Source organism: Pseudophryne corroboree, chromosome 4, assembly GCF_028390025.1.
Source record: "Pseudophryne corroboree isolate aPseCor3 chromosome 4, aPseCor3.hap2, whole genome shotgun sequence".
Lineage (NCBI taxonomy): Eukaryota > Metazoa > Chordata > Amphibia > Anura > Myobatrachidae > Pseudophryne > Pseudophryne corroboree.
In genome coordinates, this window is record NC_086447.1 from 480,943,134 (window position 1) to 480,969,758 (window position 26,625).

The following is a 26,625-nucleotide window of genomic DNA, read 5'->3' on the forward strand; positions in this document are numbered from 1 at the left end:
TCCACAATTTTTGCCAAGCGACGCTTTTGAGACCGACGGGCCCTGTGAGTCGGTCCAATCCGAGGATTGACCCCCTGACGCCTCCCCGAATTCAGCCTTATCTAGCCTCTTATGTAAAGATGTCACACTTGCATTCAACATATGCCACATGTCCATCCATTCCTGAGTCGGCACTACCGACGGGGACACACCACTCATCTGCTCTACCTCCTCCTTGGAGAAGCCTTCCGCTTCAGACATGTCGACACGCACGTACCGACCCCCCACACACACACAGGGATATACCTATAAGGGGACAAAACCCCAACCAGGCCCTTAGGAGAGACAGAAAGAGAGTTGCCAGCACACACCCAGCGCCCAAATGACACTGGAAAAACCAGATAGCGCTTTTATATTATATATATATATATATATATATATATATATACAATTTCCCACTCACTGCGAGCCAATGTGCCCCCCCTTTCTTTTTTCCAACCTCTGAAGCGTTCAGCAGGGGAGAGTCCGGGGAGCCAGCGTTTCTCATGCAGCTCTGTGGAGAAAATGGCGCTGGTTAGTGCTGAGGGATCAAGCTCCGCCCCCCCAGCGGCGGGCTTCGGTCCCTCTTCAATTTTCACAAAAATGGCGGGGGATCATCTATTTGCTGCCTCCGTAGCCTAATAGCACCTTATTGCCCAAAAACGAGGTTTATTGCTGCCCAGGGCACCCCCCATCCTGCGCCCTGCACCCATCAGTGCTGTCTGTGTGTTGTGTATGGGAGCAATGGCGCGCAGCGGCCTTACCTCATGAAGATCTGAAGTCTTCTGCCGCCTGAGATGTCTTCTTGTTTCTCATACTCACCCGGCTTCTATCTTCCGGCATCTGTGAGGAGGACGGCGGCGCGGCTCCGGGACGAACCCCAGGGTGAGACCTGTGTTCCTACTCCCTCTGGAGCTAATGGTGTCCAGTAGCCTAAGAAGCAGAGCCTATCAGTTAAGTAGGTCTGCTTCTCTCCCCTCAGTCCCACGATGCAGGGAGCCTGTTGCCAACAGGACTCCCTGAAAATAAAAAACCTAACAAAATTATTTTTCCACAGAAAACTCAGGAGAGCTCTCTGCAGTGTACCCTTCTCCTCTGGACACAGAATCTAACTGAGGTCTGGAGGAGGGGCATAGAGGGAAGAGCCAGTGCACACCCATATGAAAAGTTCTTTTAGGTGCCCATGTCTCCTGCAGAGCCCGTCTATACCCCATGGTCCTTACGGAGTCCCCAGCATCCTCTAGGACGTAAGAGAAATTAAATTAAGTAGATTGTGTTTATATGTCATCCTTAGGGTCAGTTGTGTGGTGAGGGACGAGATTTGCTTCTGTTTGTCCCCGTATTTTATGACTGACAGCTACTAGCACTGGTTTTGCCTATTATATTGACCATAAATAATTTGAATTGGTCCTGGACCACCAATCCAGGGCACCCCTGCAAGTGTCCCAAGGCACCCCAGGGAGCCACGGCACACAGTCTGGGAACCACTGATGTAGCCCACATATGCTGGGCAGCTTTATTTTTATACTGCTACAGAGATTTGAGTTTGGCCATGCCCCACTCACATATACATCTCTCTGCACATTTCTCCATCTGCTGTGCAACATGGCTTTGTCAAGGTGCACAGTTACATGATTTATTTTGCTTTGCTCCCAGAATCAGCTCCCTAGTCACCTTAAAGAAACTAATTTCAAAGGTTTTCAGTCTCAGTTACAAGGCAGCCAATATATCATATTCTTGAATGTTTTCCTGCATCTATTGTGCGACTGATTCTGAGTTGGCAGTAACAAACAATGTGGGTGCAAATAAATTATTATTTTGTTTTTCATGCAGGGTAAATACTGGCTGCTTTTGCAAGTAGTCCAGAAATTCTGGACAGCTTTATTTTATTTTTATACTGCAATAAAGAGCAGTTTAGACAAATCTACAACTCTCTGCACATTTTAAATCTGCCCCAACTGCAGCGCAGCATGGTTTGTTGCTTATTCCCTAACTGCCAACCACTTTGGGAATAAATCCCAACTGCGAGCGACCTCGCTGAGGCACCTAAAGTGCAATGTAGATGCATGCGCTGTTTAACAATAATTGCTTGACGGCCGTAAATATCGTCTTTGCATACAACGCTGAGGCACTATATCATTGTAGTGACTTAAAAAAAATATATATTTCTTGTTCTTTCAGTCCGTACATCCCTTATAGATTGTAACCTCTAGTGATAAAGGCTCCCACCTTTTATTTCACTGAATCCTCCTATAAGTAATTGCAAGTTGAAAAGTTATTCCTGGGTTTTACATCACTTATTGTGGGGAATTCAATTGTTTTTGCACACCTAATCACGACCGATTCCCCATCTAAACTGAGGGGCTATTCAATTGTTTTACCTTTTAATCCATGTTGCGCCCAAATAGGTTGGGTTTACTAGTGTAAAGCAGCAAACCCATCTAAAGACCTGGTTAGCGCACCCAAAACCTGGACTTTACGCTGATGTCTCCATAATGGAACAATGCTGAAGTGTTCCAGTGATTTTGTATCCACAATTGCTCTTCACAATGAGTTGGATGCTTAGTTATCGCAAGCCACCCGGCCCCCAATAATTAACATGATGAATAGGTTGCCTACTGAGGCCAATGGTGTGCTGATAACAAACCTAGATGACAGGTGAAGGTGATGGTGAATAGGGATGGAGTAAGTACATTAGCACTGCATTTATGTGTTTCCCAGAGCACAAGAAGCCAAGGAGGCTTACATAATAGCCTGCAAGAGGCTTTGTGGGAATTCCGATGAGCATGCCTGTATTTTTAAAGCGGTAATCATTTACAAGGCAAATCGTTTACCACAGAATCTAAAGTTGTGTCTTCTGCTGGGCATACACATTACGATTTAGTGGACAATCTGTCCAATATCGGCGGATTGCCCAAATAATTGTAGTGTGTATGTGGCCGACCAATCCAAAAATAAAGATCGGTTGGCTGCATCAGACAGTGTACGCCCTCCTGTGGCCGACTGATGGACATTTCCCCTGCTTCTTCACATGGAAAGGAACAGGGAAAGATCTACCCCCACAGCAGCGCCAATAGAGAGATGTCACAGTGTATGCCTGGGATATTGGCACTGTCCGAGGTTACCGGATAAAATGTCTGTCGGTCTGACAGGCTTTTTATCTGGCTGTGTATGCCCAATATAAGGCTCCCATACATCAGCAATCACAAAATAAAAATAAAACAATTAACAGATTCTGTGATTGTTTTCCCCAATTGAAAGGTTCCTCAATCTACGAACATACATTACAAATACTGTATTTCTCATACGTCCTACAGGATGCTGGGTAATGCTTCAAGAACCATGGGGTATAGACGGGATCCGCAGGAGACATGGGCACTTTAAGACTTAAAAAAAGGTGTGAACTGGCTCCTCCCTCTATGCCCCTCCTCCAGACTCGTTAGATTCTGTGCCCAGTGAGACTGGATGCACACTGAGGAGCTCTCCAGAGTTTCTCAGAAAAAATACTTTGTTAGGTTTATTATTTTCAGGGAGACCTGCTGGCAACAGGCTCCCTGCATCGTGGAACTGAGGGGAGAGAAGCAGACCTACTTCTATGAGTGTCAAGGCTCTGCTTCTTAGGCTACTGGACACCATTAGCTCCAGAGGGTCTGATTGCTAGGTACGCCTAGATGCTCGTTCCCGGGGCCGCGCCGTCAACCCCCTTGCAGAGCCAGAAGTCAGAAGCCGGGTGAGTAAAAGAAGATCAGAAGACTTCAGTGACGGCAGAAAACGGCTTTTGAGGTACCGCGCAGCGGCCGCGCTGTGTGCCATGCTCCCACATACAGAACGGCACTGCAGGGTGCAGGGCGGGCGCCCTGGGCAGCATAAATCCTCAAATAGCGACTGGCAAGAGAGTATACAGTGCCTAGGCACTAATTACAGACCCCCGCCAGTATAAATTTGTGAAATCAAGCGGGACTGAAGCGCGCCATTAAGGGGGAGTAGCTTAGCCCTCACAGCTCTGACTAGCGCCATTTTCTCTTCACAGAAGCTGCAGAGACGCTGAGCCTGGCCTCCCACATTACTGTACAAGTAACAGGGTGCAAAACGGGGGAGGGGGGGGGCACTAGAGATTTGGTGCTAATTTGTTGAAATTAATGGCGCTAACAGGTCTGGGCACTATATTACTCGCTTCAGAACCGGCACAGGCGCTGGGTTGTGAGCTGGCAGAACTCCCTCTGTGTTTCTCTAACAGGCTTTGCTGTGGGTTTGTCTCCTATAGCCCCAGTGTGGTTGTGGGTGTCGGTACACGCGTGTCGACATGTCTGAGGCTGAGTGCTCCTCCCAGGAGGAGGCTGGAGTGGAGACAGAAAAGACTGAGTGTGACCGTGTCGGCACCGCCGACGGATGATTGGGTAAATATGTTGAGTGTTTTGAATGCAAATGTGGCTCGGTTGACTAAGAGATTAGATAAATCTGAGTCTAAGAACCAGACATGGAGGAAATCCATGGAGGATGCATTGTCACAAGCTCAGACCCCTTCGGGGTCACAGAAACGTGCATTTACCCAGATAGTAGATACAGATACCGACACAGACTCCGATTCCAGTGTCGACTATAGTGATGCCAGATTAAATCCTAAACTGGCTAAGAGCATTCAGTACATGATTGTGGCGATCAAAGAAGTATTGCATATCACAGAGGACCCTGTTGTTCCTGATACAAGGGTCTGTATGTTTATAGGAAAGAAACCTGAGGTAACGTTTCCTCCCTCTCATGAACTGAACGCTCTTTTTGAAAAGGCTTGGGAAAATCCTGACAAGAAGGTACAGGTTCCCAAAAGAATTACAGTGGCATATCCGTTTCCCTCTGGGGACAGGGAAAAGTGGGAGTCAACCCCTACGGTGGACAAAGCTCTATTGCGTCTGTCCAAAAAGGTGGCGCTTCCGTCTCCTGACATGGCAGCCCTAAAGGATCCGGCGGATCGTAAGCAGGAAAATACACTAAAATCAATTTATGTCACTACGGGTTCGCTACTCAGGCCTGCTGTTGGTTCGGCATGGGTGAGTAGTGCTATTGAAAAGTGGGCAGATAACTTGTCATCTGAGATAGATACCCTGGACAGGGATAGCGTGCTTTTGACTCTGGGTCACATCAGGGAAGCTGCAGCATATTTAAAAGAAGCTGCAAGGGATATTGGCCTTTTGGGATCAAGGGCCAATGCCATGGCAGTCTCGGCTAGGAGGGCATTGTGGATTCATCAATGGAATGCTGATGCTGACTCTAAGAAGACTATGGCGTCTCTACCGTCTAACGGTAGTGTCTTGTTTGGTGACGGCCTCACTGACCTGGTATCTACGTTTACCGCAGGCAAGTCATCATTTTTACCTTATGTTCCTGCACAACAAAAGAAAACGCCCCACTATCAGATGCAGTCCTTTCGGCCCAATAAATACTAAAAAGGACGAGGGTCCTCCTTCCTTGCCGAGAGAGGAAGAGGAAAGGGAAAAAGGTCACAGGCTGTGGCAAGTTCCCAAGAGCAGAAGTCCTCTCCGGCTTCTACCAAATCCACCGCATGACACTGGGGCTCCTCTGCGGGAGTCCGCACCGGTGGGGGCACGTCTCAAACTCTTCAGTCAGGTCTGGGTGCACTCGGACCTGGATCCTTGGATATTAGAAATAGTAACTCAAGGGTACAAATTAGAGTTTCAAGACGTGCCCCCTCACCGATTTTTCAAATCGGCCTTGCCAGCTTCTCTTCTAGAAAGGGAGGTAGTATGCGCTGCAATACTGAAGCGGTGTCAAAATCAAGTCACTGTCACGGTACCCCCGTCACAACAGGGGGAAGGCTTTTATTCGAGTTTGTTCGTGGTCCCTAAGCCGGATGGCTCCGTCAGACCGATTCTGAACCTAAAATCCCTCAATTTCTTTCTAAAAAGATTCAAGTTCAAGATGGAATCTCTCCGAGCAGTGATCTCCAGTCTGGAGGAGGGGGATTTTATGATGTCGGTTGACACAAAGGATGCCTACTTACACGTTCCCATATATCCTCCACATCAGGCATACCTGAGGTTTGCTATTCAGGATTGTCATTACCAATTTCAGACGTTGCCGTTTGGTCTGTCCACGGCTCCGAGGATTTTCACCAAGGTTATGGCGGAAATGATGGTTCTCCTGCGCAAGCAGGGAATCACAATTATCCCGTACTTGGACGATCTCCTCATAAAGGCGAGATCCAAGGAGCAATTGCTGAAAAATGTTGCACTCTCACTGACGATTCTGCAACAACATGGTTGGCTCCTAAACTTGCCAAAATCACAGTTGGTTCCGACGACATGGCTGTCGTTCCCGAGTATGATTCTGGATACGGAATTACAGAGAGTTTTTCTTCCAGTGGAAAAGGCTCTGGAAATACAGAACATGGTAAAACAGATTCTGAAACCGGCAAGAGTGTCAATTCTTCAATGCACTCGGTTGCTGGGGAAGATGGTGGCGGCCTACGAGGCCATTCCGTATGGCAGGTTCCATGCCAGGGTGTTTCAGTGGGACCTGTTGGACAAGTGGTCCGGGTCTCACCTAGACATGCACCGAAAAATAATCTTATCTTCCAGGACCAGGATCTCCCTTCTGTGGTAGCTGCACAGTTCTCACCTTCTGGAAGGACGCAGGTTCGGGATTCAGGATTGGATCCTGGTGACCACAGATGCAAGCCTCCGAGGCTGGGGAGCAGTCACACAGGGAAGAAACTTTCAGGGAAAATGGCCAAGCCAGGAAGCTTGTCTGCACATAAACATTCTGGAATTAAGGGCCATTTACAACGGCATTCTGCAAGCAGAACATCTTCTTCGCGGCCTGCCCGTCTTGATTCAGTCAGACAACATAACAGCAGTGGCGTACATAAACTGCCAGGGTGGAACAAAGAGCAGAGCGGCGATGGCAGAGGCCACGAAAGTTCTTCGCTGGGCGGAAAGACATGCAAGCGCTCTGTCAGTAGTCTTCATTCCAGGAGTGGACAACTGGGAAGCAGACTTCCTCAGCAGACACGATCTCCATCCAGGAGAGTGGGGTCTTCATCAAGAGGTCTTTGCAGAAGTGACAAGTCATTGACGAATTCCTCAAATAGACATGATGGCGTCCCGCCTCAACAAGAAACTTCAGAGATATTGTTCCAGGTCGAGGGACCCTCAAGCAATAGCGGTGGACGCCCTAGTGACATCGTGGGTGTTTCCGTCGGTCTATGTGTTCCCTCCACTTCCACTCATTCCAAAGGTGATAAAGATTATAAGAAGAACAAGGGTTCAGGCGATACTCATTGTTCCGGATTGGCCAAAAAGGGCCTGGTATCCAGATCTTCAGGAGTTGCTCATAGAAGATCCCTTGCCTCTTCCTCTACGGGAGGACCTGTTACAACAAGGACCGTGCGTGTATCAAGACTTAGCGCGGCTGCGTTTGACGGTATGGCGGTTGAACGCCAAATCCTAGCCCGGAAGGGTATTCCCAGTGAAGTCATTCCCACACTTCTTCAGGCTAGAAAAGAAGTAACGGCAAAGCATTACCACCATATTTGGAGGAAATATGTGTCTTGGTGTGAATCCAAGAAGGCTGCTACGGAAGAATTTAAGCTGGGGCGTTTGCTCCATTTATTGCAAGCAGGTGTGGATGTGGGCCTAAAGTTAGGCTCCATTAAAGTTCAAATTTTGGCCTTATCAATCTTCTTTCAGAAAGAATTGGCCTTCCTTCCAGAAGTTCAGACCTTCGTGAAGGGTGTGCTGCACATCCAACCTCCATTTGTGCCTCCTGTGGCACCGTGGGATCTTAATGTGGTATTGCAGTTCCTGCAGTCTCATTGGTTTGAACCTTTGCGTAAGGTTGACTTAAAATTCCTTACTTGGAAAGTAGTCATGTTGTTGGCTTTGGCGTCCGCAAGGCGGGTGTCCGAGTTGGCGGCTTTGTCTCACAAAAGCCCCTATTTAATCTTCCATGCTGATAGAGCGGAGTTGAGAACTATTGTGGTGCCAGTGGCTACTGACGCCTTTGCGGAATCGAAGTCTCTCGATGTGGTTAGAGCTTTGAAAATCTATGTCACCAGAACGGCTCAGATTAGGAAAACAGAGGCTCTGTTTGTTCTCTGGGCTCCCAATAAGATTGGGGCTCCTGCTTCCAAGCAGACTATTGCGCGCTGGATCTGTAATACGATTCAGCAGGCTCATTCTACGGCAGGATTGCAGTTACCGATATCGGTGAAAGCCCATTCTACCAGAAACTTGGGCTCTTCCTGGGCGGCTGTCCGGAGGGTTTCGGCATTACAGCTTTGCCGAGCTGCTACTTGGTCGGGATCAAACACCTTTGCAAAGTTTTACAAGTTTGATACCCTGGCTGAGGAGGACCTCTTGTTTGGTCAATCGGTGCTGCAGAGTCATCCGCACTCTCCCGCCTGTTCTAGAGCTTTGGTATAAACCCCATGGTTCTTGAAGCATCCCCAGCATCCTCTAGGACGTATGAGAAAATAGGATTTTAATACCTACCGGTAAATCCTTTTCTCTTAGTCCGTAGAAGAGTGGGGGCTGCTCTGCAGTTTGGTTATGGTTACACTCGTGTTGCGTTAAGTTCAGTCAGTCTGTGGTTGATGTTGGTCATGCCGTTGCATGCGTTGTTGTTGAATGCCATGTTGTACGGCGTGTTGAGGTGTGAGTTGGTATGTGTCTCACCTTAGTTTAAAATTTAAATAAATCCTTTTCCTCGAAATGTCCGTACCCTGGGCACAGTTCCTATAACTAGAGTCTGGAGAAGGGGCATAGAGAGAGGAGCCAGTTCACACCCCTTTTTAAGTCGTAAAGTGCCCATGTCTCCTGCGTATCCTGTCTATACCCCATGGTTCTTAAAGCATCCCCAGCATCCTCTACGGCAGAGATTTTCAACCTTTTACAACTCGCGGCACACTGAACAAGATTTCAGTATTGCCAAGGCACATTCAAATATAATGATGATGCATGGTGCAGTTGCGTGTCCTAGGATGTCATGTCGCAGCTTCTCCATAGGTAACGCCTGAGCCACATCTGCGTAAGCCAGAAGAGCCCAACACTGCCCGGGCCTAAAATTAGAACTGGCTCTGCAACCACTAAACCCACCAGTATTGATTGTTCCAGGGCCTCAGTAGTGGCAAAACAATGATGGGCCCGACTGTGCTTCTATGGCGGCATACCTGGAGACTGCTCAGGGCACACTAGTGTGCCACGGCACAGTGGTTGAAAAACACTGCTCTACGGACTAAGAGAAAAGGATTTACCGGTAGGTATTAAAATCCTATTTTTTTCAGTGATTTGCAGACCATTTTAAGAAAATGCAGATCTGCCAATCTTGAAAGGCTCATCATTTTATTAGTAAAGGGCCGTACTGACGGGGAGATTTCCCCAGATTTGTGTGCTGAGCGGTCTAGCACAGACCGCTCAGCACATATCTCTTCCCCCACTCAGCACAGCGCGATGTGCTGAGTGAGGAAGGGTGGAGTGGGGGGACACGGGGAGCAGCTCATTTCACCCAGCGGTGAAATGAGCAACCTGCTAGATTGTGCCTGCATGCAGGCCAATCTAGCACCGGCGATAGTGACGCACATAGCTGTCGCCGGCACCCCTACACACGTAGCGATGTTCTAAGCAATCTAGTCAGATTGTTTTTAAATGAGCTGAACATCGCTCCGTGTGTACCCCCCTTAAATCTGCAAATCTCCTGATTATTACCATACAATAGCAACCTACAGTCCCAATCGATATGTGAAATTCAACATGTTAAAAAACCTGGATTTCCCAGTTTAAATCACTGTGATCTGTGGACCCCATACATTGCAGATTTTTTTTAAACAATCATCTGCAAAACGCCAAATTGTCCCAAATGATTGCTGTGATGATCAGCGCATTGTCAAAAAATTATAAAAAAACAAACAAACTAACAAATCAGCCTAAAGGCCCCCAATACATCCGAGGCATTCCCCGATTTTCGGCGGCTGTCGGACACGCCGATCATTGATGACTGGTAATTGGTCAGGGAATTAGGGAAATTACCCTAGATCCCCGAAGCAACCACTCGGGTATCGGCTCATTGCCTCGATCCATCGCTGATGTATGGGGGCCTTAAATGAACAAATAATACAGTAGTTTACTGTAATATTAGAAGCTGTAGCCATAAAAGAAAATATTGTGATGTGTAGCCAAAACTGAAAATAACTGTGCTCATTATATATATTGGTGTATCTTATTGCCTATGGACGGTGAGTATTTCACAGCGGTAGAGCTCATTTATCAACACTACATTTTTCAGCAAAACATACTGAACTACAGCAACCAGAGAGATGTATACTATTCCCCAGCATTAATGTGATGTGCTGTTCCAGAAAAGCACGCTGCATCTACCAGAGAGGTACAAGGTAAGACTTGCAATGTTGGCACTACCATAACTGACCGAAATGAGTGCAGCCAAGCATCGTGACAACGTGCAGTGGCACACCACATAGAAATTTATTTTCCCCAAAGAGATTTTGTCTACCAGGATATGCTTATATGAATCATATGCAAGGTGTGGTTAAAGTAAATTTAAAAAGCAATTTTATACCAGACAAAATGATTTGATTTCATAAATCAAATTTAGACATCCTTGGAAGTGATAGAACCTTGGTGCCAGCCAACACTTTTCGATACTGCACATGAGCACTTGATATTAGAGATGAGCGCCTGAAATTTTTCGGGTTTTGTGTTTTGGTTTTGGGTTCGGTTCCGCGGCCGTGTTTTGGGTTCGAACGCGTTTTGGCAAAACCTCACCGAATTATTTTTGTCGGATTCGGGTGTGTTTTGGATTCGGGTGTTTTTTTCCAAAAACACTAAAAAACAGCTTAAATCATAGAATTTGGGGGTCATTTTGATCCCAAAGTATTATTAACCTCAAAAACCATAATTTACACTCATTTTCAGTCTATTCTGAATACCTCGCAATATTATTTTTAGTCCTAAAATTTGCACCGAGGTCGCTGTGTGAGTAAGATAAGCGACCCTAGTGGCCGACACAAACACCGGGCCCATCTAGGAGTGGCACTGCAGTGTCACGCAGGATGTCCCTTCCAAAAAACCCTCCCCAAACAGCACATGACGCAAAGAAAAAAAGAGGCGCAATGAGGTAGCTGTGTGAGTAAGATTAGCGACCCTAGTGGCCGACACAAACACCGGGCCCATCTAGGAGTGGCACTGCAGTGTCACGCAGGATGGCCCTTCCAAAAAACCCTCCCCAAACAGCACATGACGCAAAGAAAAAAAGAGGCGCAATGAGGTAGCTGACTGTGTGAGTAAGATTAGCGACCCTAGTGGCCGACACAAACACCGGGCACATCTAGGAGTGGCACTGCAGTGTCACGCAGGATGTCCCTTCCAAAAAACCCTCCCCAAACAGCACATGACGCAAAGAAAAAAAGAGGCGCAATGAGGTAGCTGTGTGAGTAAGATTAGCGACCCTAGTGGCCGACACAAACACCGGGCCCATCTAGGAGTGGCACTGCAGTGTCACGCAGGATGTCCCTTCCAAAAAACCCTCCCCAATCAGCACATGATGCAAAGAAAAAGAAAAGAAAAAAGAGGTGCAAGATGGAATTATCCTTGGGCCCTCCCACCCACCCTTATGTTGTATAAACAAAACAGGACATGCACACTTTAACCAACCCATCATTTCAGTGACAGGGTCTGCCACACGACTGTGACTGATATGACGGGTTGGTTTGGACCCCCCCCAAAAAAGAAGCAATTAATCTCTCCTTGCACAAACTGGCTCTACAGAGGCAAGATGTCCACCTCATCTTCACCCTCCGATATATCACCGTGTACATCCCCCTCCTCACAGATTATCAATTCGTCCCCACTGGAATCCACCATCTCAGCTCCCTGTGTACTTTGTGGAGGCAATTGCTGCTGGTCAATGTCTCCGCGGAGGAATTGATTATAATTCATTTTAATGAACATCATCTTCTCCACATTTTCTGGATGTAACCTCGTACGCCGATTGCTGACAAGGTGAGCGGCGGCACTAAACACTCTTTCGGAGTACACACTTGTGGGAGGGCAACTTAGGTAGAATAAAGCCAGTTTGTGCAAGGGCCTCCAAATTGCCTCTTTTTCCTGCCAGTATAAGTACGGACTGTGTGACGTGCCTACTTGGATGCGGTCACTCATATAATCCTCCACCATTCTATCAATGTTGAGAGAATCATATGCAGTGACAGTAGACGACATGTCCGTAATCGTTGTCAGGTCCTTCAGTCCGGACCAGATGTCAGCATCAGCAGTCGCTCCAGACTGCCCTGCATCACCGCCAGCGGGTGGGCTCGGAATTCTGAGCCTTTTCCTCGCACCCCCAGTTGCGGGAGAATGTGAAGGAGGAGATGTTGACAGGTCGCGTTCCGCTTGACTTGACAATTTTGTCACCAGCAGGTCTTTCAACCCCAGCAGACCTGTGTCTGCCGGAAAGAGAGATCCAAGGTAGGCTTTAAATCTAGGATCGAGCACGGTGGCCAAAATGTAGTGCTCTGATTTCAACAGATTGACCACCCGTGAATCCTTGTTAAGCGAATTAAGGGCTGCATCCACAAGTCCCACATGCCTAGCGGAATCGCTCCGTGTTAGCTCCTCCTTCAATGCCTCCAGCTTCTTCTGCAAAAGCCTGATGAGGGGAATGACCTGACTCAGGCTGGCAGTGTCTGAACTGACTTCACGTGTGGCAAGTTCAAAGGGCATCAGAACCTTGCACAACGTTGAAATCATTCTCCACTGCACTTGAGACAGGTGCATTCCACCTACTATATCGTGCTCAATTGTATAGGCTTGAATGGCCTTTTGCTGCTCCTCCAACCTCTGAAGCATATAGAGGGTTGAATTCCACCTCGTTACCACTTCTTGCTTCAGATGATGGCAGGGCAGGTTCAGTAGTTTTTGGTGGTGCTCCAGTTTTCTGTACGTGGTGCCTGTACGCCGAAAGTGTCCCGCAATTCTTCTGGCCACCGACAGCATCTCTTGCACGCCCCTGTCGTTTTTTAAAAAATTCTGCACCACCAAATTCAAGGTATGTGCAAAACATGGGACGTGCTGGAATTGGCCCAGATTTAATGCACACACAATATTGCTGGCGTTGTCCGATGCCACAAATCCACAGGAGAGTCCAATTGGGGTAAGCCATTCCGCGATGATCTTCCTCAGTTGCCGTAAGAGGTTTTCAGCTGTGTGCGTATTCTGGAAAGCGGTGATACAAAGCGTAGCCTGCCTAGGAAAGAGTTGGCGTTTGCGAGATGCTGCTACTGGTGCCGCCGCTGCTGTTCTTGCGGCGGGAGTCCATACATCTACCCAGTGGGCTGTCACAGTCATATAGTCCTGACCCTGCCCTGCTCCACTTGTCCACATGTCCGTGGTTAAGTGGACATTGGGTACAGCTGCATTTTTTAGGACACTGGTGACTCTTTTTCTGAGGTCTGTGTACATTTTCGGTATCGCCTGCCTAGAGAAATGGAACCTAGATGGTATTTGGTACCGGGGACACAGTACCTCCAACAAGTCTCTAGTTGGCTCTGCAGTAATGATGGATACCGGAACCACGTTTCTCACCACCCAGGATGCCAAGGCCTCAGTTATCCGCTTTGCAGTAGGATGACTGCTGTGATATTTCATCTTCCTCGCAAAGGACTGTTGAACAGTCAATTGCTTACTGGAAGTAGTACAAGTGGGCTTACGACTTCCCCTCTGGGATGACCATCGACTCCCAGCGGCAACAACAGCAGCGCCAGCAGCAGTAGGCGTTACACGCAAGGATGCATCGGAGGAATCCCAGGCAGGAGAGGACTCGTCAGACTTGCCAGTGACATGGCCTGCAGGACTATTGGCATTCCTGGGGAAGGAGGAAATTGACACTGAGGGAGTTGGTGGGGTGGTTTGCGTGAGCTTGGTTACAAGAGGAAGGGATTTACTGGTCAGTGGACTGCTTCCGCTGTCACCCAAAGTTTTTGAACTTGTCACTGACTTATTATGAATGCGCTGCAGGTGACGTATAAGGGAGGATGTTCCGAGGTGGTTAACGTCCTTACCCCTACTTATTACAGCTTGACAAAGGGAACACACGGCTTGACACCTGTTGTCCGCATTTCTGGTGAAATACCTCCACACCGAAGAGCTGATTTTTTTGGTATTTTCACCTGGCATGTCAACGGCCATATTCCTCCCACGGACAACAGGTGTCTCCCCGGGTGCCTGACTTAAACAAACCACCTCACCATCAGAATCCTCCTGGTCAATTTCCTCCCCAGCGCCAGCAACACCCATATCCTCCTCATCCTGGTGTACTTCAACACTGACATCTTCAATCTGACTATCAGGAACTGGACTGCGGGTGCTCCTTCCAGCACTTGCAGGGGGCGTGCAAATGGTGGAAGGCGCATGCTCTTCACGTCCAGTGTTGGGAAGGTCAGGCATCGCAAACGACACAATTGGACTCTCCTTGTGGATTTGGGATTTCAAAGAACGCACAGTTCTTTGCGGTGCTTTTGCCAGCTTGAGTCTTTTCAGTTTTCTAGCGAGAGGCTGAGTGCTTCCATCCTCATGTGAAGCTGAACCACTAGCCATGAACATAGGCCAGGGCCTCAGCCGTTCCTTGCCACTCCGTGTGGTAAATGGCATATTGGCAAGTTTACGCTTCTCCTCCGACAATTTTATTTTAGGTTTTGGAGTCCTTTTTTTTCTGATATTTGGTGTTTTGGATTTGACATGCTCTGTACTATGACATTGGGCATCGGCCTTGGCAGACGACGTTGCTGGCATTTCATCGTCTCGGCCATGACTAGTGGCAGCAGCTTCAGCACGAGGTGGAAGTGGATCTTGATCTTTCCCTAATTTTGGAACCTCAACTTTTTTGTTCTCCATATTTTATAGGCAGAACTAAAAGGCACCTCAGGTAAACAATGGAGATGGATGGATTGGATACTAGTATACAATTATGGACGGACTGCCACGGTTAGGTGGTATAAAAAAACCACGGTTAGGTGGTATATAATACAATTATGGATGGACGGACTGCCTGCCGAGTGCCGACACAGAGGTAGCCACAGCCGTGAACTACCGCACTGTACACTGGTTGATAAAGAGATAGTAGTATACTCGTAACAACTAGTATGACGACGGTATAAAGAATGAAAAAAAAACCACGGTTAGGTGGTATATATTATAATACAATTATGGTTGGACGGACTGCCTGCCGAGTGCCGACACAGAGGTAGCCACAGCCGTGAACTACCGCACTGTACACTGGTTGATAAAGAGATAGTAGTATACTCGTAACAACTAGTATGACGACGGTATAAAGAATGAAAAAAAAACCACGGTTAGGTGGTATATATTATAATACAATTATGGTTGGACGGACTGCCTGCCGAGTGCCGACACAGAGGTAGCCACAGCCGTGAACTACCGCACTGTACACTGGTTGATAAAGAGATAGTAGTATACTCGTAACAACTAGTATGACGACGGTATAAAGAATGAAAAAAAAACCACGGTTAGGTGGTATATATTATAATACAATTATGGATGGACGGACTGCCTGCCGAGTGCCGACACAGAGGTAGCCACAGCCGTGAACTACCGCACTGTACACTGGTTGATAAAGAGATAGTAGTATACTCGTAACAACTAGTATGACGACGGTATAAAGAATGAAAAAAAACCCACGGTTAGGTGGTATATATTATAATACAATTATGGTTGGACGGACTGCCTGCCGAGTGCCGACACAGAGGTAGCCACAGCCGTGAACTACCGCACTGTACACTGGTTGATAAAGAGATAGTAGTATACTCGTAACAACTAGTATGACGACGGTATAAAGAATGAAAAAAAAAAACCACGGTTAGGTGGTATATAATACAATTATGGTTGGACGGACTGCCTGCCGAGTGCCGACACAGAGGTAGCCACAGCCGTGAACTACCGCACTGTACACTGGTTGATAAAGAGATAGTAGTATACTCGTAACAACTAGTATGACGACGGTATAAAGAATGAAAAAAAAACCACGGTTAGGTGGTATATATTATAATACAATTATGGTTGGACGGACTGCCTGCCGAGTGCCGACACAGAGGTAGCCACAGCCGTGAACTACCGCACTGTACACTGGTTGATAAAGAGATAGTAGTATACTCGTAACAACTAGTATGACGACGGTATAAAGAATGAAAAAAAAACCACGGTTAGGTGGTATATATTATAATACAATTATGGATGGACGGACTGCCTGCCGAGTGCCGACACAGAGGTAGCCACAGCCGTGAACTACCGCACTGTACACTGGTTGATAAAGAGATAGTAGTATACTCGTAACAACTAGTATGACGACGGTATAAAGAATGAAAAAAAAACCACGGTTAGGTGGTATATATTATAATACAATTATGGATGGACGGACTGCCTGCCGAGTGCCGACACAGAGGTAGCCACAGCCGTGAACTACCGCACTGTACTGTGTCTGCTGCTAATATAGACTGGTTGATAAAGAGATAGTATACAATACTACTAATATACTGGTGGTCAGGCACTGGTCACCACTAGTCACACTGGCAGTGGCACTCCTGCAGCAAAAGTGTGCACTGTTTAATTTTAATATAATATTATTTATCATGTACTCCTGGCTCCTGCTATAACAACCTGCAGTGCTCCCCAGTCTCCCCCACAATTATAAGCTTTATATACAATACATTGATGTGCAGCACACTGGGCTGAGCAGTGCACACAGACTGAGTCACTGTGTGACTGTGTATCGTTTTTTTCAGGCAGAGAACGGATATATTAAATAAAACAAACAACTGCACTGTCTCTGGTGGTCACTGGTCACTGTGGTCGTCAGTCACTAAACTCTGTCTGCACTCTCTTCTAATCTACAGTATCACAGCAATCTCTCTCTCTCTCTCTCTTCTAAATCTAATCTAAATGGAGAGGACGCCAGCCACGTCCTCTCCCTATCAATCTCAATGCACGTGTGAAAATGGCGGCGACGCGCGGCTCCTTATATAGAATCCGAGTCTCGCGAGAATCCGACAGCGTCATGATGACGTTCGGGCGCGCTCGGGTTAACCGAGCAAGGCGGGAAGATCCGAGTCGCTCGGACCCGTGAAAAAAAAAGTGAAGTTCGTGCGGGTTCGGATTCAAAGAAACCGAACCCGCTCATCTCTACTTGATATGGGAAAAGCCAGTAAAGGTGCACTACAACTGTTACAAATACATTCCAGCAAACAAAAGTGTAACAGTACAGCTTGAAGGACTATCCTCTTTTTTCTAGCCATTAGCTCTTCAACAATAAACCTGACACCACCGAGGGCACATACAGTGTTCTCCCCAGAAACTTTTTAATACCAGGCAGCATTATAAGATAGCCGTGTGAAGGGGGCACAGACCTGGTGGGGGAGCATGGACAGAGCATTAGGTAAATGTTCCAGGACCAGGTGGTTTACGGCAGATTCCTGTGCCTATTATTATTATTATTATTATTATCCTTTTTTTATATGGTGCCACAAGGGTTCCGCAGCGCCCAATTACAGAATACATAAACAAATAATCAAAACAGGAAAACAGCAACTTACAGTTGAAGACCATATAGGACAAGTACAGGGTAATAAAAACAAAGCTACATCAGCAGATGACATTGGAATAAGTGTCAGGTGGCAGAAGACTGATGGATTTAGTGTAGCTGAAAATTATTAAAGTAAAAAAAAGGATAAGCACAAGGGAAGAGGGCCCTGCTCGTGAGAGCTTACATTCTAAAGGGGAGGGGTAGACAGACAGGGGTGACACAGACAGGGTACATAGAGAGCGTGGAACAGAGGGTTAGGATGAGATTAGGCTGGGTTTGGTGAAGAAGTGGGTCTTGAGAGCCCATTTGAAGTTTTGTAGAGAGGTGGAAAGTCTGAGGGGGAGAGGTAGGGAATTCCAGAGAAATGGAGCATCACGTGAAAAATCTTGGAGGTAGGAGTGGGAGGAAGTAATCAGTAGGCAGGGAGAGTCGGCGTGCATTAGCAGAGCGAAGAGGACGGGTGGGAGAGTAAAGGGAGATAAGGTCAGAGATGTAAACGGGAGAGGAGTGGGTGAGCGCTTTGTAAGTGTTAGAAGCTTGAAATGGATTCTGAAAGGGAAGGTGAGCCAGTGAAGGGCTTGTAAGAGAGGAGAGGTGGACGTAGTGCGTTTTGTGAGGAAAATGAGCCGGGCAGCAGCATTGAGGGTAGACTGGAGTGGAGAGAGGTACGTATGTCAGGAATGCCAGTCAGGAGGAGATTACAGTAGTCTGGAGATGACCAGTGAGTGGATAATACCCCTTTCACATCGCACAAATAACCCGGTACCGACACGGCATATTGCCGTGTCGAACCGGGTCAGTGTGCGATGTGAAAGCACACTGGGCGATTTAGCGGGTCGCCTGACCCGGTAAATCAACCCGGTAAAAAAGAAGGGTTTTACCCGGGTTGATTACCGGGTCAGGTGCGGTGTGAATGGGAGCCGTGTCGATGCGACACGGTTCCCATTCACAAGATAGGGAGAGGCGGCGCTGGAGATGAGCTCATCTCCCGACGCCGCCTCCACCCCCGCCCCTGCTGCTGCTGCGGCCTCCGTTGTCATGGCAACCGACCCGGTATATTGCCGGGTCGGGAAGCCTGCAACGGAGCGCAAATGCCGGATCCCACCCGGTAAGTACACGTTTGTCTTACCGGGTAGGACCCGGCATTTGCGGTGTGAATGCAGCATAAGGGTCTCAGTAGCATCCTGGGTCAGAAAGGGTCTGATCCTGGAAATATTTTTTAGATGAAAACGGCAGGTTTGTGAGAGGTGCTGAATGTGTGGTTTGAAGGAGAGGGAGGAGTCAAGATTTACTCCAAGACAGCGCACTTGGGGGCTAGAGGAGATAGTAGTGCCATCAATAGATAATGAGATTGTGGGAGATAAGGTTTTGCAGGAGGGAGGGAAGATGATCAGCTCGGTCTTAGACATGTTAAGTTTAAGAAAGCGCTGGGACATCCAAACAGAGATAGCAGAGAGACAGTTGGGGATACGAGTGAGGAAAGCAGGTGAGAGGTCCGGAGAGGAAAGTGTCATCAGCATAGAGATGATATTGGAAATCAAAAGAATTAATGAGCTTACCTAGAGAGGATGTGCAGAGAGAGAGAAAAGAAGAGGATCAAGGACAGAACCTTGGGTTACACCTACAATTAGTGGAAGTGAGGGGGTGGTGGAGTCATGAGAGGAGACAGAGAATGAACAGAGAGGTAGGAAGACAGCCAAGAGAGGGCAGTGTCACGCAGACAAATGGAGTGAAGGATTTGCAGTAGGAGAGGGTGGTCCACAGTGTCAAAAGGGAGAAGAGAGATGGGTCGGTAGTTTAAGAGTGTGTTTGGAACAAGGGTAGGTTTTTTAAGAATAGGAGAGTTAAGTGCATGCTTGAAGGCAGAGGGGGCAGTGCCTGATGAAAGGGTGAGATTGAGAAGGTGGGAAAAGATGGGAACAGGCAGAAGGAGAGAGGTAACAGAGGAGGCGGGAGGGGATAGGGTCAAGTGGGGAGGTTGTGAGGGGACAGGAATGAATGAAGGCCATGACTTTCTCACCAGATGCATGGGAGAAAGATGTCAGAGTTGGTGGGAGGGATGGGGAGTGATGGGGAGGGGTGGTAAGGGATGGGAGGAGGCTGGTTGCTGATGGTCTGGTGTGATGTGATGTCCTGACGTATGGAGTTAATTTTGGACGTGAAGTAAGTGGCAAAGTCAAGAGCAGAGAGTGAGAAAGGGAGACGAGGTGGAGGTGGGCAGAGGAGTGAATTGAGAGTGGCAAAGAGGCGCTGGGGGTTGGAAGACTGGGAAGAGATGAAGTTCTTGAAGTATGACTGTTAGCAAGAGAAAGGGCAGCGCTGAAGGATGAGAAGATAAGTTTGAAATTGAGGAAGTCTGTCTTAGAGCGTGTATTGAAAAAAAAAAAAAATTTCCAGTGGGCAGGAACTACAGACTTATCCTGTCTGAAACAGGTTTCCAGGGCAGGATTTATGACTTTGATAAATTGTGGGGACATTTGATGGGACATAGTTTCCAAGCTACATATCTCAACTTTCTGAAAGCTATTTAAGCTGCAGCAAAGATTTATTATTAAATGCAGCCCAGAGATCCTTTAGTTGGTGAATCTGTGTGTAGAGAGTGCAGCCTGTAATTGCCAAAACTCAATTCTGGTCCTGCCCTTTAATACAGTGTCCATCTGTAAGTATGCTGTAAACTGTTGGCCAGGGTTAGTGTAGGGCCAAACGGGTCCCAATCAACGGGAACCGCTTGGCCGGAAAGAGAGAGTGCAGGTTCCCACACATGTGAACCCATACATTTCACAGCCGCACTGTGCTCTATTGAAATCCTGTGTGTCACTGGCCGGATCCTATTCAGCGGGCCCGCTTGACCACTATGTGTGGCCAGAGCCTTAAGATGGATGGGGTTCCTGGGATCATCTTTCCGGGGGAACAGCTCCATGCAAAGCGGATTTCTGCTGCTCACGAAGCTCTCGGTTGGCTGGTTCTCTGTAAATCCAGCCGGCTCTGGATTTTGGGCAGTGTACTAAAATTGCTGGATGTAACGCCCATCAAAAAGGCCCTGGGGAGAACACTGATGTAGCAATAGCAGAGTAACCAAATGTAATAAAACATGTCAGTGAATGAAGCACAAATGTAGAAGCAGCCGTATGGAAAATGTAAGTGAATAGCATTTTGATGGCAATATAACTCAAACAGTGGTATGGAATAATGCAGAGGTCACAGGTGACATAATGAACACCTTATTCGAGGTGCTATGAAAGCCCTAGCTCCCCAATGCCTCCTCCACTCACACAAATAATCAAAGGGGCAAATATGAACAAATAATATATATGTGATATTTAATTAAGCACTACTATAGGTGCTGCCGTACACACGCAGAAGAGTCACCATCACTTTAACACAAATATAACCAAAGAGAACTGACGTTACTATGTTTTTATTTATGTGCCAAAGCGACAATATGTTAAGTAGCAAACACATAATACAATTAGAATATAGCAGATACAAGCAAAATGTTTAATAATAATAATGTATTAAGAAATGCAATAATAAGTATCAGCAAAAATAAAAATATCCAACAATATAACACCTGCTCATGTGTGTCTGCATGTGGCTCTTCATTAGTTTATGATATTCGCAATCATCCACTTTTTTTTTTTTTTTATTATTTTCTTTTGCAGTCACATCAATACTCTTGATGGGAGATAAATGTGCAGCTCCTAAACTCCACATTTGTCTTAGTGCATAGACTATAGGGTCTATTCTTGAAGCACTGAAAAGTGTGGAAAAGTGAACCAGTGGAGAAGTTGGCCATGGCAACCAATCAGCTGCTCTGTATAATTTTTAAGTATGCAAATTATAAATGTTACTTTAATGCTGATTCGTTGCCATGGGCAACTTCTCCACACTTTTCATTGCTTTATGAATAGACCCCTAAGTATTTTGTAGTTCAGCTCCAATTTTACCAGTCATATTGCTCTGCACCACAGTACGTATTAACAGAGACTCCTTGAGCTAGTGCAGGCATTCCCATCCCAACCTCAGAGGCTAATTCAGACCTGATTGCTGCTGTGAGATTTCGCACAGCGGGCGATCAGGTCTGAACTGCGCAAGCGCAGTGCGGCATTTCAGCCCAGCGATCACCTCTGCCTGACTGACAGGCAAGAGGAGTTCGCTGGGCAGGAGGGGGTAAGCCGGCGGCATTCGGCCACCGTTTTGGGAGCACAGTTCAGGCAATACAGGCGTACCCGGACCGTGCGGGGGGCGGGCTGTTGCGGCTGAGTGACGTCAAACACAGCCGCTGCGACCCGGGGCGCGGCTAAAAGTCGCCTACCAGCACAGCAATGCTGCGCAGGTAGGGACTTACTCGCAGGGTGCGCTAGAATCGTCGCCGTGCAATGCTATCGCACCCGTGCGGCAGGGGGAGGGCCAGACATGCGGGCGAACTAGCCCTGTGCTAGGTGTCCCCCTGTATGTCAGGGTGGCTGATCGTAGCCGTGCAAAATTTTGCACGGCTACGATCAGGTCTGAATTAGACCCTCTGTCCTCAAGGTATACAAACAGTCAAGGTTTTCGTGATATCCAGGCTTCAGCACATATGGTTAAATCAAAATAACTGAGGGACTAATTAAGTGACCTGTGCTCAAGCATGGATATAATTATATACCTGGGGTGGGATGTACTAAAGGGAAAAAGCGGTAAAACCCCCGCTTTCAGGGGTTTTACTGCATTTTCATATGTACTAAGACCTGGCCGTCGGGTTTTTGCCGCTGAGGGTATCGCCATCTTTTTATGTCGATACCCTATAGAAGCTATTGCCTTTTTTCACACCCACCAACCACCCTTCACCTGTGTCCAGGCAGCGCTCCGCGATCCCCCAGCTCCTTGTCCCTCACTGCACAGCCATTTCTGCTTCCGACTGCAGGGATGGTCTCTGACCGATGGTAACTACTTTTACCATTGATGGGGGAGAACCAGATGGTTTCCCGTCATCGATGGTCACAAGCTACTGAATATTTTTTTTTTCTCCCCTGGGTGTTGGGGACACGGAGCATAGCTCCACCTGTGAAGCCACTCCCTGGGCTCTGATTGGTCCGCGCCGTGCTTAATACTAAAGTAGGGCTAACCAACAATGCTGAAAGCTGAAACCATCGATAGTTACCTTTCATATGGTTTCCCACCATCGAGGTTGTCCATCAATGGTCTCATCGATAACTCACAGATGGCTATCCCTAGCCCGGGGACTCCCAGCACACGTCACCTCCAGGGGCTGGGAGGTGATGGACCCCACAGAGAACCCCCGCATTGCGCTGTTAATCGCATATGTTAGTACATATGCGATTAGCATCGTTGCGGCGGGCGGCGGTGTATTTAAATACATCCTGCCTCTGGACTGTTATTGAGCCTTGAGGACAGATGCTGGGAATGCCTGAGCTAGAGTGTCCATGTCAGTGGTTCTCGTTCTCCAGGACCCACACAGTTGACGTTTTCCAGCTCACCCAGCAGGTGCAGCCATTACTCACTGACACATTTTAAGAGATACACAGGTGGAGTACGGTATTTCATTTATAATTCTGTGACAAGTGGCGTACCTATAATGGGTGCCGTGTGTGCGGTGCACACGCGCCCCTGGGTCCAGCAGGGGCCCACACCGCACCCATTTCTTCTATACTCACCTTTCCGGCGTCCATCAGTGACTGTGTGTGGGCCCCCTCCTCTCCTGTAGCAGTTACCGCCGCTGTTAGCACACTGAGCACTGGCACAGTGCCAGAGACTACAGTGCATGCGCAGGACTACGAAAAAATGGCGCACCACCCATTTTTCAGAGTCCTGCGTATGCGCTGTAACCTGTTAGCGCTGAGAGAGCTCACAGCGGTGGTGACGGCTACAGGAGAGGAGGGGGCCCACATACGGAGTCTGCACACCGGTCCTCTCCTCTCTAGAAACGCCTCTGGTGTCGAACCTGGAAAACATTAACTGTTTGGGTTCCTAAGGACTGAGTGTGAGAACCACTGCACTACGTATTACCACAGACTACAGAACTACAAATGACAGCAATGAAGGCTTTGAAGCAGTTACAGGTCTCTGTGAGAATAATGTGTATTGTTAGCACAGTGTGTATGAGCGGTGCCTTTGGGCAGGTGGGGGGGCAGGGCTGAGTGCCGCACGGTGCGGGGGCTGCTATGGACAGACTGGGACTTGTCACCTCCTGTGTGTGACACACCAGTAGCAGGGAGAGCAGAACACGTGTGCGCGCAGCGCGGGGGTGACACACATGTAGCTGCTATGCCGTGTGCGGGTAGTGTGTGTATGAGAGCGCTGCACCTACACCCGGTAGGGTGATTAAGTTACCCGAATTTTCAGCAGTTCTCCTCCCGGCACTCTCAGTCACTTCCGGGTGTTACTCTGTCACCGCCCATTCGAGCCGCACGTCACCCGATCATATTGTACGGAAGCAGCAGAGGTCAAAAAAAAATAAAAGCGAAGGCAGCGTGGGGTTGGAAGGGACGCTAGATTCAGCCGCCGCATAGTATAAGCGGAACATATAACGTTAACATGCAATATTATTTTTGTCCTGCAGATGGAGACAAAGTAGTCATAAATACAAACTATAGTGAAGGTAATTTACAAATGCATACCTCCCAACATGACCCTCTCCAGGAGGGACAGAATGCACTGCTCCTGGACTTCCCTCTTAATTTATGATTGCCGTCACCTGTGCTGAAACACCGTTCTTTATTCATTTACCTGTTTAAAACAGGTGCCGGCAATCACAAATTAAGGAAAAAGTCCAGAAGCAGAGCATTGTGTCCCTCCTGGAGAGGGTCATGTTGGGAGGTATGCAAACGGGAAAACAATCCCTCAGAAGCACAAATAAAGTATAGCAGTGGTTCTCAAACTCGGTCCTCAGGACACCACACAGTGCATGTTTTGCAGGTAACCCAGCAGGTGCACAGGTGTATTAATTACTCACTGACACATTTTAAAAGGTCCACAGGTGGAGCTAATTATGTCACTTGTGATTCTGTGAGGAGACCTGCAAAACTTGCACCGTGTGGGGTCCTGAGGACCGAGTTTGAGAACCTGTGCAGTATAGCATACCTCCCAACATGACCCACTCCAGGAGGGACAGAATGCTCTGCTCCTGGACTTCTCTTAATTTATGATTGCCATCACCTGTGCTGAAACACCTTCCTTTCTCATTAACCTGTTCAAAACAGGTGACAACAATCCTAAATTAAGATGAAAGTCGAGAAGCAGAGCATTTTGTCCCTCCTGGAGAGGGTCATGTTGGGAGGTATGGTATAGTACTGGCACATGTTAACTCACTAGTCCTCGCACAGCTCCCGCCCAGTCTGGGAGTAGAGGCAGGGTCGGCATCAGAAATCTTGGGGCTCGGTGCAGTGATATCTCTGGGGGCCCCTCAGATTATTTATGTAGCTCCCCCACCCCAACTAAACACACCTGTATCCCCTCATCAAGCCACTCTTACAATGGGGGGAGATTTACCTGCACTGCACAGCAGATACCATGTGGCCCTCACACCCCACCAGAAGAGACTGGAGCATGGCATGGGAATCCTGGCCAACGGAGCTGCAGCAATGTCCCGTAACTGCCTGCAACAAAGCTGGACATGAAAGAGCATCACTGTGTGTCAGAGGCTCCTGTCACTCTGAGGCTGTGCCTACACCCCCTTCTGCTCGCTCCCCTATTTGGACAAGATGGCTGCGATCTCTGCCGGGCACTAAGTGGCATATCCTTGGGACCCCTCTGATCCTTTCCCAGTACAGGTGTCCCCTTTGACTTCCCCTGTTGCCGGCCCTCGGTAGAGGATACCAGTAGGCACCAGTAGCAGTGGGTTATCCATTATGGCTACCATCAATTGTGCCATAGCTGGATAACCTCGATGGTGGGAAACCATCTGTAAGGGAACCATGGATGGTTTCACCCATTGATGGTCACCCTTACTTTAGTATTAAGTGCGGGGGGGTGGCTTTGTGGGTGTCAGAGGCGGAGCTATGCTCAGTGTCCCCAACACCCTGGAGAGATTTAAAAAATATTTGATAGCTCTTTATCATCGATGGCTGGAAACCATCTGGTTCTCCCCATCAATGGTAAAAGTAGTTACCATCAGTCATAGACCATCAATGATTTTGAATCATTGATGGTCGATGGCCATCTCTAGTCACCAGCAGCTGGCCAAGGGGTCTGTTCATTGCCTGTGAGTAATGTGGGAGGTGCAAGCACAGGACCCTACCCCTACACGCAGTATATATAAAGCAGCTGAGCTGGTTATCTACCTCCTCCTCACCCGCATTATCTGTAGCCCCAGCATTGAACCCTCCAGGTCATTGCACTGCTCACCCCTTCCTGCCGGACTGATACCCCTTCTCTCCCCACATATAAGTGGCCACACGTGTCCCCGATGCCTCCGCTCTGAGCGCTGTGGGATCGTTTGGTGGGTACTGCTGTTTATTGCTGCTACTTGTTGCCGAGTCCCGGGATGGCAAGAAACCAGGGGAATCAGCATACTCGTATATGGAGGTGCGAGTGCAGAGCAAAATTCCAGAGGAGCTTAAGTTTGCATAGGCAGAGAATAAGGGAATATATTCCCACTAAAGAACAGAAGAGGTGTGCTGGTACATATTGTTGTATGACAATATGGGGCAGATGTATTAACCTGGAGAAGGCATAAGGAAGTGATAAACCAGTGATATGTGCAAGGTGATAAAGGCACCAGCCAATCAGATCCTAACTGTTAATTTACATATTGGAGCCTTGCACATATCACTGGTTTATCACTTCCTTATGCCTTCTCCAGGTTAATACATCTGCCCCCCTGACTCTAGAACCATGAACAGCCAGCCAAGATGGCTGGCTCACCTTTTGCATGCTCCTGATCATCTCCATAAAACAGCTTAAATTCACCACAACTGACCTATGAATCATCATAAATATCCAAGGACTTACCTTTAACTTGTACTACTCTATGCGGACTTCTCATCA

General features: G+C 47.8%; 1 protein-coding gene across 2 annotated transcripts in view; it reads right to left on the minus strand.

Annotated features, from left to right (window-relative positions):
• Window positions 1–24,077, minus strand: part of ATG5 (autophagy related 5) — a 465,798-nt gene extending 441,721 nt beyond the window's left edge. The window contains exon 1 of one of the 2 annotated variants that reach the window (XM_063917056.1): window positions 23,971–24,077. The gene's annotated coding sequence lies outside the window, so the exon portion shown is untranslated. The remainder of the gene's footprint in view (window positions 1–23,970) is intronic. The other variant, XM_063917057.1, reaches the window with a different exon arrangement.
• Window positions 24,078–26,625: the final 2,548 nt, after the last annotated feature.